The sequence below is a fragment of the Triticum urartu genome, chromosome 1A (genome assembly GCF_056163025.1).
Source record: "Triticum urartu cultivar PI428250 chromosome 1A, HENAU_Tu73, whole genome shotgun sequence".
NCBI classification, from domain to species: Eukaryota; Viridiplantae; Streptophyta; class Magnoliopsida; order Poales; family Poaceae; genus Triticum; species Triticum urartu.
The window spans coordinates 369,730,655-369,739,793 of record NC_141873.1 but is presented as its reverse complement, the minus strand read 5'-3'; positions in this window follow the sequence as shown (position 1 = coordinate 369,739,793).

Here is a 9,139-nt window from a genome sequence, read left to right as displayed (position 1 = left end):
TTCTACTTGAGTGGTAACCATAGAAGCATGTTTAAGTTCACCTTTAATATTAGCCATATATTCACCCAAGCGTCTAATCATATAAGCATTTTCTTTTAATTGTCTACCAAAATAAGCATTGAAGTCGTCTTGCTTATACATAAAGTTATCAAACTCATCCAAGCATTGACTAGCAATTTTAGTAGGAGGGACTTCAGCTTTATCATATCTATAGAGAGAATTTACCTTTACTACCTGTGTCGGGATATCGAGATCAGGAGGTTCTTCAGTGAATAAATAATTAAGATCATATGTTTCTTCAACAGGCGGTATATTAAGACCATATATTTCTTCAATAGGAGGTAAATTCTTAACGTCTTCAGCTTTAATACATTTTTCTTTCATAGATTTCTTTGCCTCTTGCATATCTTCGGGACTGAGAAATAAAACACCTCTCTTCTTCGGAGTTGGTTTAGGAATAGGCTCGGTAATTGGAGCAGGATCTGGCTCAGGAGTTGGCTCAGGAGGTGCCCAATTATTTTCATTTGTCAACTTATTCAATAGAATTTTAGCTTCATCCGGTGTTCTTTCCCTGAAAAGAGAGCCGGCACAACTATCCATGTAATCTCTAGAAGCATTAGTTAGTCCATTATAAAAGATATCAAGTATCTCAGGTTTCTTAAGAGGATGATCAGGCAAAGCATTAAGTAACTTGAGAAGCCTCCCCCAAGCTTGTGGGAGACTCTCTTCTTTAATTTGCACAAAGTTGTATATTTCCCTCAAAGCAGCTTGTTTCTTATGAGCAGGGAAATATTTAGCAGAGAAGTAATAAATCATATCCTGGGGACTACGCACACAACCAGGATCAAGAGAATTAAACCATATCTTAGCATCACCCTTTAATGAGAACGGAAATATTTTGAGTATATAAAAGTAACGTGATCTCTCATCATTAGTGAACAGGGCAGCTATATCATTTAACTTAGTAAGATGTGCCACAACAGTTTCAGATTCATAGCCATAAAACGGATCAGATTCAACCAAAGTAATTATATCAGGATCAACAGAGAATTCATAATCCTTATCAGGAACACATATAGGTGAAGTAGCAAAAGCAGGGTCGGGTTTCATTCTATCTCTAAGTGATTCTTTGTTCCATTTAATTAATAACCTCTTAAGCTCATACCTATCTTTGCAAGCAAAAATAGCGGCAGAAGATTCCGTATCAAAAAGATAGCCCTTAGGAATAACAGGCATATTTTCATCATCACTATCATCATCGTATTCAGATTCAATAATTTCTTTTTCTCTAGCCCTAGCAATTTGTTCATCAAGAAATTCACTAAGGGGCACAGTAGTATCAGGCATAGAAGCAGTTTCATCATAAGTATCATGCATAGCAGAAGTGGCATCATCAATAACATGCGACATATCAGAACGAATAGCAGAAGCAGATGTAGGTGTCGCAAACTTACTCATAACAGAAGGTGAATCAAGTGCAGAGCTAGATGGCGGTTCCTTACCTCCCCTCATAGTTGAGGGATAGATCTTGGTTTTTGGATCTCTCAAGTTCTTCATAGTCTCCAGCAGATATAAATCCCAAGTGACTCAAAGAATAGAGCTATGCTCCCCGGCAACGGTGCCAGAAATTAGTCTTGATAACCCACAAGTATAGGGAATCGCAACAGCTTTCGAGGGTAGAGTATTCAACCCAAATTTATTGATTCGACACAAGGGGAGCCAAAGAATATTCTCAAGTATTAGCAGCTGAGTTGTCAATTCAACCACACCTGGAAACTTAGAATCTGCAGCAAAGTGTTTAGTAGCAAAGTAATATGATAGTGGTGGTAGCGGCAACAAAAGTAAAGACAACAAAAGTAATGTTTTTGGTATTTTGTAGTGATTGTAACAGTAGCAGCGGGAAAGTAAATAAGCGAGAACCAGTATATGGAAAACTCGTAGGCACCGGATCAGTGATGGATAATTATGCCAGATGCGGTTCATCATGTAACAGTCATAACATAGGGTGACACAGAACTAGCTCAAATTCATCAATGTAATGTAGGCATGTATTCCGTATATAGTCATACGTGCTTATGGAAAAGAACTTGCATGACATCTTTTGTCCTACCCTCCCGTGGCAGCGGGGTCCTATTGGAAACTAAGGGATATTAAGGCCTCCTTTTAATAGAGTACCAGAACAAAGCATTAACACTTAGTGAATACATGAACTCCTCAAACTATAGTCATCACCGGGAGTGGTCCCGATTATTGTCACTTCGAGGTTACCGGAGCATAACACATAGTAGGTGACTATAGACTTGCAAGATAGGATCAAGAACTCACATATATTCATGAAAACATAATAGGTTCAGATTTGAAATCATGGCACTCGGGCCCTAGTGACAAGCATTAAGCATAGCAAAGTCATAGCAACATCAATCTCAGAACATAATGGATACTAGGGATCAAACCCTAACAAAACTAACTCGATTACATGATAAATCTCATCCAACCCATCACCGTACAGCAAGCTTACGATGGAATTACTCATGCACGGCGGTGAGCATCATGAAATTGGTGATGGAGGATGGTTGATGATGACGACGGCGACGAATCCCCCTCTCCGGAGCCCCGAACGGACTCCAGATCAGCCCTCCCGAGAGGTTTTAGGGCTTGGCGGCGGCTTCGTATCGTAAAACGCGATGATTTCTTCTCTCTGATTTTTTTTCTCATCGAAACTCAATATATGGAGGTGGAGTTGGAGTCGGAGATGCAACAGGGGGCCCACGAGGTAGGGGGCGCGCCCTAGGGGGGCGCCCCCCACCCTCGTGAGAAGGGTGTGTGCCCCCTGGTCTTCATCTTTGGCGAGGATTTTTTATTGTTTTTTCTAAGATGTTCCATGGAGTTTCAGGTCATTCCGAGAATATTTGTTTTCTGCACATAAAACAACACCATGGCAATTCTGCTGAAAACAGCGCCAGTCCGGGTTAGTTCCATTCAACTCATACAAGTTAGAGTCCAAAACAAGGGCGAAAGTGTTTGGAAAAGTAGATACGACGGAGACGTATCAACTACTAACGTTGATCTCCCTAAGGAGAAGTCGTTTAAATATAATGCTCCCATTGAAGTAAAAGTAGTTGCACCTATTAAAGTTGAAGAAAAGACTATCACTTATAATGTTGATCCTGTTGTTCCTACTGCTTATATTGAGAAACCACCTTTCCCTGTTAGAATAAAGGATCATGCTAAAGCTTCAACTGTGGTTCATAAGAGTAATACTAGAACACCTACACCCTCTGAGCAAATTAAAGTTGAACCTAGTGTAGCTATGGTTAAAGATCTCTTGGCCGATAATATTGATGGGCATGTTATTTACTTCTGTGATGAAGCTGCTAGAATTGCTAGACCCGATACTAAAAATAAACATAGACTTGTTGTAGGCATGCCTGTTATTTCCGTTAAAATAGGAGATCATTGCTATCATGGCTTATGTGATATGGGTGCTAGTGCAAGTGCAATACCTCATTCCTTATATAAAGAAATTATGCATGATATTGCACCTGCTGAGATACAGGAAATTGATGTTACAATTAAGCTTGCCAATAGAGACACTATTTCACCAGTTGGGATTGTTAGAGATGTTGAAGTCTTGTATGGGAAAGTTAAATATCCTGCTGATTTTCTTGTTCTTGGTTCCCCACAAGATAACTTTTGTCCCATTATATTTGGTAGACCCTTCTTGAATACTGTTAATGCTAGGATAGATTGCAAAAAGGATGTTGTTACTATTGGTTTGGGGGATATGTATCATGAGTTTAATTTTGCTAAATTTCATAGACAACCCCATGATAAAGAATTGCCTAGTAAAGATGAAATTATTGGTCTTGCTTCTATTTTTGTGCCTCCTAATGATCCTTTAGAACAATATTTGCTCGACCATGAAAATGATATGTTTATGAATGAAAGAAGGGAAATATATGAAGCATTCTTTAAACAGGGACCTATTTTGAAACACAACTTGCGTGTTGAAATTCTAGGGGATCCTCCTCCACCCAAGGGTGATCTCGTGTTTGAGCTTAAACCTTTACCTGATACTCTTAAATATGCTTATCATGATGAGAAAAAGATATATCCTGTTATTATTAGTGCTAACCTTTCAGAGCATGAAAAAAAGAAATTATTGAAAACTCTGAAGAAGCACCGTGCTGCTATTGGATATACTCTTGATGATCTTAAGGGCATTAGTCCCACTCTATGCCAGCACAAAATAGAATTGGATAAAGACACGAAACCGGTTGTTGATCACCAACGACGGTTAAATCCTAAGATGAAAGAAGTGGTAAGAAAAGAAATACTAAAGCTTCTGGAGGCAGGTATAATTTATCCCATTGCTGATAGTCAGTGGGTAAGTCCTGTCCATTGTGTACCTAAGAAGGGAGGCATTACTGTTGTTCCTAATGATAAAGATGAATTGATCCCACAAAGAATTGTTACAGGTTATAGAATGGTAATTGATTTCCGCAAATTAAATAAAGCTACTAAAAAGGATCATTACCCTTTACCTTCTATTGATCAAATGCTAGAAAGATTATCCAAACATACACATTTTTTCTTTCTAGATGGTTATTCTGGTTTTTCTCAAATACCTGTGTCAAAAGAGGATCAAGAAAAGACAATTTTCACTTGCCCTTTCGGTACCTTTGCTTATAGACGTATGCCTTCTGGTTTATGCAATGCACCTGCTACCTTTCAAAGATGTATGACTGCTATATTCTCTGACTTTTGTGAAAAGATTGTTGAGGTATTCATGGATGATTTTTCTGTATATGGAACTTATTTTGATGATTGCTTAAGCAACCTTGATCGAGTTTTGCAGAGATGTGAAGAAACTAATCTTGTCTTGAATTGGGAGAAGTGCCACTTTATGGTTAATGAAGGTATTGCCTTGGGGCATAAAATTTCTGAAAGTGGTATTGAAGTTGATAAAGCTAAAGTTGATGCTATTGAAAAGATGTTGTGTCCTAAGGACATTAAAGGTATAAGAAGTTTTCTTGGTCATGCCGGTTTTTATAGGAGGTTCATTAAGGACTTCTCTAAAATTTCTAGGCCTCTGACTAATCTCTTACAAAAAGATGTTCCTTTTGTATTTGATGATGATTGTGTAGAAGCATTTGAAATACTTAAGAAAGCTTTGATTTCTGCACCTATTGTTCAGCCTCCTAATTGGAATTTACCCTTTGAAATTATGTGTGATGCTAGTGATTATGCTGTAGGTGTTGTTCTAGGACAAAGAGTTGATAAGAAATTAAATGTTATCCAATGTGCTAGTAAAACTCTAGACAGTGCCCAAAGAAATTATGCTACTACTGAAAAAGAATTTTTAGTAGTTGTATTTGCTTGTGATAAGTTCAGACCTTATATTGTTGATTCTAAAGTAACTGTTCACACTGATCATGCTGCTATTAAATATCTTATGGAAAAGAAAGATGCTAAACCTAGACTTATTAGATGGGTTCTCTTGCTACAAGAATTTGATTTACTTATTATTGATAGAAAGGGAGCTGAGAATCCCGTTGCAGACAACTTGTCTAGGTTAGAGAATGTTCTTGATAACCCACTACCTATTGATGATAGCTTTCCTGATGAACAACTAGCTGTCATAAATGCTTCTCGTACTGCTCCATGGTATGCTGATTATGCTAATTACATAGTTGCTAAAGTTATACCACCTAGTTTCACATAACAGCAAAAGAAAAAGTTCTTCTATGATTTAAGACATTACTCTGATGGCCTGACTTATTAGGGATGATAGACTACTCATATCAATAAGGAATTCCTTCTTTTCCGGGGGCCCATTCGGACAGAACTCCGAAGTTAAGCGTGCTCAGCTTGGAGTAGTGTCAGGATGGGTGACCGACCGGGAAGTTGCTCCCGGGTGCGCACAAGTGAGGACAAAGTGCGCAGAAAAGACTAGTATTGATCTGTGGGGCTAGTCTAGATCCCACCAGGAGTAACGACCACCGGCGGGTGTGTTCGGGGCGTTACAAGTTGGTATCAGAGCCGACCCTCGCGGTTACACGGATGTTTGCGGACAGGTGCGCGATCATGTTGTTCATGACGTTTGTGACCCGTCGTGGCACACGGGATGGTACATGTACCGGACTGGATGCACAGATGTATGTGCCAAAAGGGAATGTTCCTGTGGCCCGACGAGGATGTCGGTTCCTCTGAGTGGGGGTGTATGTGATGGCATGACTTATTAGGGATGATAGACTACTCATATCAATAAGGAATTCCTTCTTTTCTGGGAGCCCATTCGGACAGAACTCCAAAGTTAAGCGTGCTCAGTTTGGAGTAGTGTCAGGATGGGTGACCGACCGGGGCCAGTCTAGATCCTACCAGAAGTAACGACCACCGGCGGGTGTGTCCGGGGCGTTACAGTTACTTTTGGGATGACCCACACCTTTATAAAGAAGGAGTAGGATGGTGGTATTAGACGTTGTGTACCTGAGCATGAACAGGAATAGATCCTACGCAAGTGTCACTCTAAGGCTTATGGAGGACACCATGCTGGGGATAGAACTGCACATAAGGTATTGCAATCCGGTTTTTATTGGCCTACTCTCTTCAAGGATGCCCGTAAGTTTGTCTTGTCTTGTGATGAATGTCAAAGGATTGGTAATATTAGTAGACGTCAAGAAATGCCTATGAATTATTCACTTGTTATTGAACCATTTGATGTTTGGGGCTTTGATTATATGGGACCGTTTCCTTCCTCTAATGGGTATACACATATCTTAGTTGTTGTTGATTACGTTACTAAGTGGGTAGAAGCTATTCCAACTAGTAGTGATGATCATAACACCTCTATTAAGATGATTAAAGAAGTTATTTTCCGAGGTTTGGAGTCCCTAGATATTTAATGACTGATGGTGGTTCACATTTTATTCATGGTGCTTTTCGTAAGATGCTTGCTAAGTATGCTGTTAATCATAGAATTGCATCCCCGTACCACCCACAGTCTAGTGTTCAAGTAGAACTGGGTAATAGAGAGCTTAAATTAATTTTGCAAAAGACTGTTAATAGATCTAGAAAGAATTGGTCCAATAAACTTGATGATGCATCATGGGCTTATAGAACTGCATATAAAAATCCTATGGGTATGTCTCCATATAAAATGGTTTATGGAAAAGCTTGTCACTTACCTCTCGAACTAGAACACAAGGCATATTGGGCCATTAAAGAGCTCAACTATGACTTCAAACTTGCCGGTGAGAAGAGGCTTTTTGACATTAGCTCACTTGATGAATGGAGAACCCATGCCTATGAGAATGCCAAATTGTTTAAAGAAAAAGTTAAAAGATGGCATGACAAAAGGATACAAAAACGTGAGTTTAATGTAGGTGATTATGTATTGTTATACAACTCCCGTTTAAGATTTTTTGCAGGAAAACTCCTCTCTAAATGGGAAGGTCCTTACGTCATCGAGGAGGTCTATCGTTCCGGTGTCATAAAAATCAACAACTTCGAAGGCACAAATCCGAGAGTGGTGAACGGTTAAAGAATCAAACATTATATCTCGGGTAATCCCATAAATGTTGAAACTAATGTTATTGAAACCGTAACCCCGGAGGAATACATAAGGGACACTTTCCAGAATGTTTCAGACTCCGAAAAGGAAGAGGTATGTTGTATGTTAAGTAAACCGACTCCAAAACAGTTCTAATAGCATTTTTTCTCTGTTTTGGAATATTTAAGAAAATAGGAAAATAAGAAGCAGTCCGGGAAGGCCACGAGGGTGGAGGGCGCGCCCTACCCCCCTGGGCGCTCCCCCTGCCTCGTGGGCACATCGTGTGCTCTCCAGGCTCCGTTTTCTTGCATGATACTTCTTTTAGTCGGTAAAAATTCATTATATAATCTCCTGAAGGTTTTGACCACTGTACCACGCAAATATCCTATGTTTTTGTTTCGAGCTATTTTTGTTGTAGATTTAGAGCAAGATGTCTTCTCAAGAGTCAGTCGGGGAGAGTCTGGTGTCTCATCGGATACCGGGGCCAAGAGCAAACAGCGATGCTGACCACTTTGGTCCATCAACTGAGGAAGAGATGGAGGCCTACTTGAAAATGATAGATGCCATGGAGGACGATCAAGAAGTTACTTCTCGTTTCCGAGCCGGATTCATGATGGGGGAACTACAGAGCTCAGCTATTCCAAACCCGGTCATCCCTTCCAACATTAGATTTCTTTCTTATGAAAATATGAAAAAGAGTGTTACTTGTTCTCCCGCAGCTATGCAACATCCTTGGGTGAAAGGAGCTTTAGCCGTCACGGGTAAGATCCATAAGGAATTAATGGACCTCAAGCAGCAAGTCAATAAGCTCGAGGAAGAGAATCGTATCCTGAGGGGCATCATCGCCAAGAATATCACATCGACATCCCTGAAGAAAGAGACATAAACACATGGGTATGGGCACTCCCCTTGGTAACTGCCAAGCTTTGGGGAGTGCCCCGGTATCGTATCACCATCAAACTTTTATCTTTACCCGTTTTTCTTAGTTCGATCCTTTTGGTAATATCTTGATCTAGTAGAATAAAGTTTTAGTATGATCTAGTTTTGAGTTTTGCTTTATGATCCTTCTATGTAATCAAGTCCGTGAGCTATATATAATAAAGATTAGTTATGAGTCAAGGGCCTGATTATTTTGCATGATCTGGAGGGAATAAAAATAAAAGAGAAGAGAAAGAATAAAAATAAATAAAGATATCATATGGATCTTATGGAGAGTAATGACTTCACATATAAAGAGTATGATGAATAAAAGTTGTTGAGAGTTGACAAACATAGTTTTCGTCATCGCTGCAATTAATAGGAAGTAATAAAGAAAGAGAGGTTCTCACATATAAATATACAATCTTGGACATCTTTTATGATTGTGAGCACTCATTAAAAATATGACATGCTAAAAAGTTAATGTTGGACAAGGAAGAGAATGTAATGGGTTATGCTTTCTTACATCCGAAATAAATTATATTGTCATGGATCATCCAACATGTTGAGCTTGCCTTTCCCCTCTCATGCTAGCCAAATTCTTTGCACCAAGTAGAGATACTACTTGTGCTTCCAAATATCCTTAAACCCAGTTTTTCCATAAGAGTC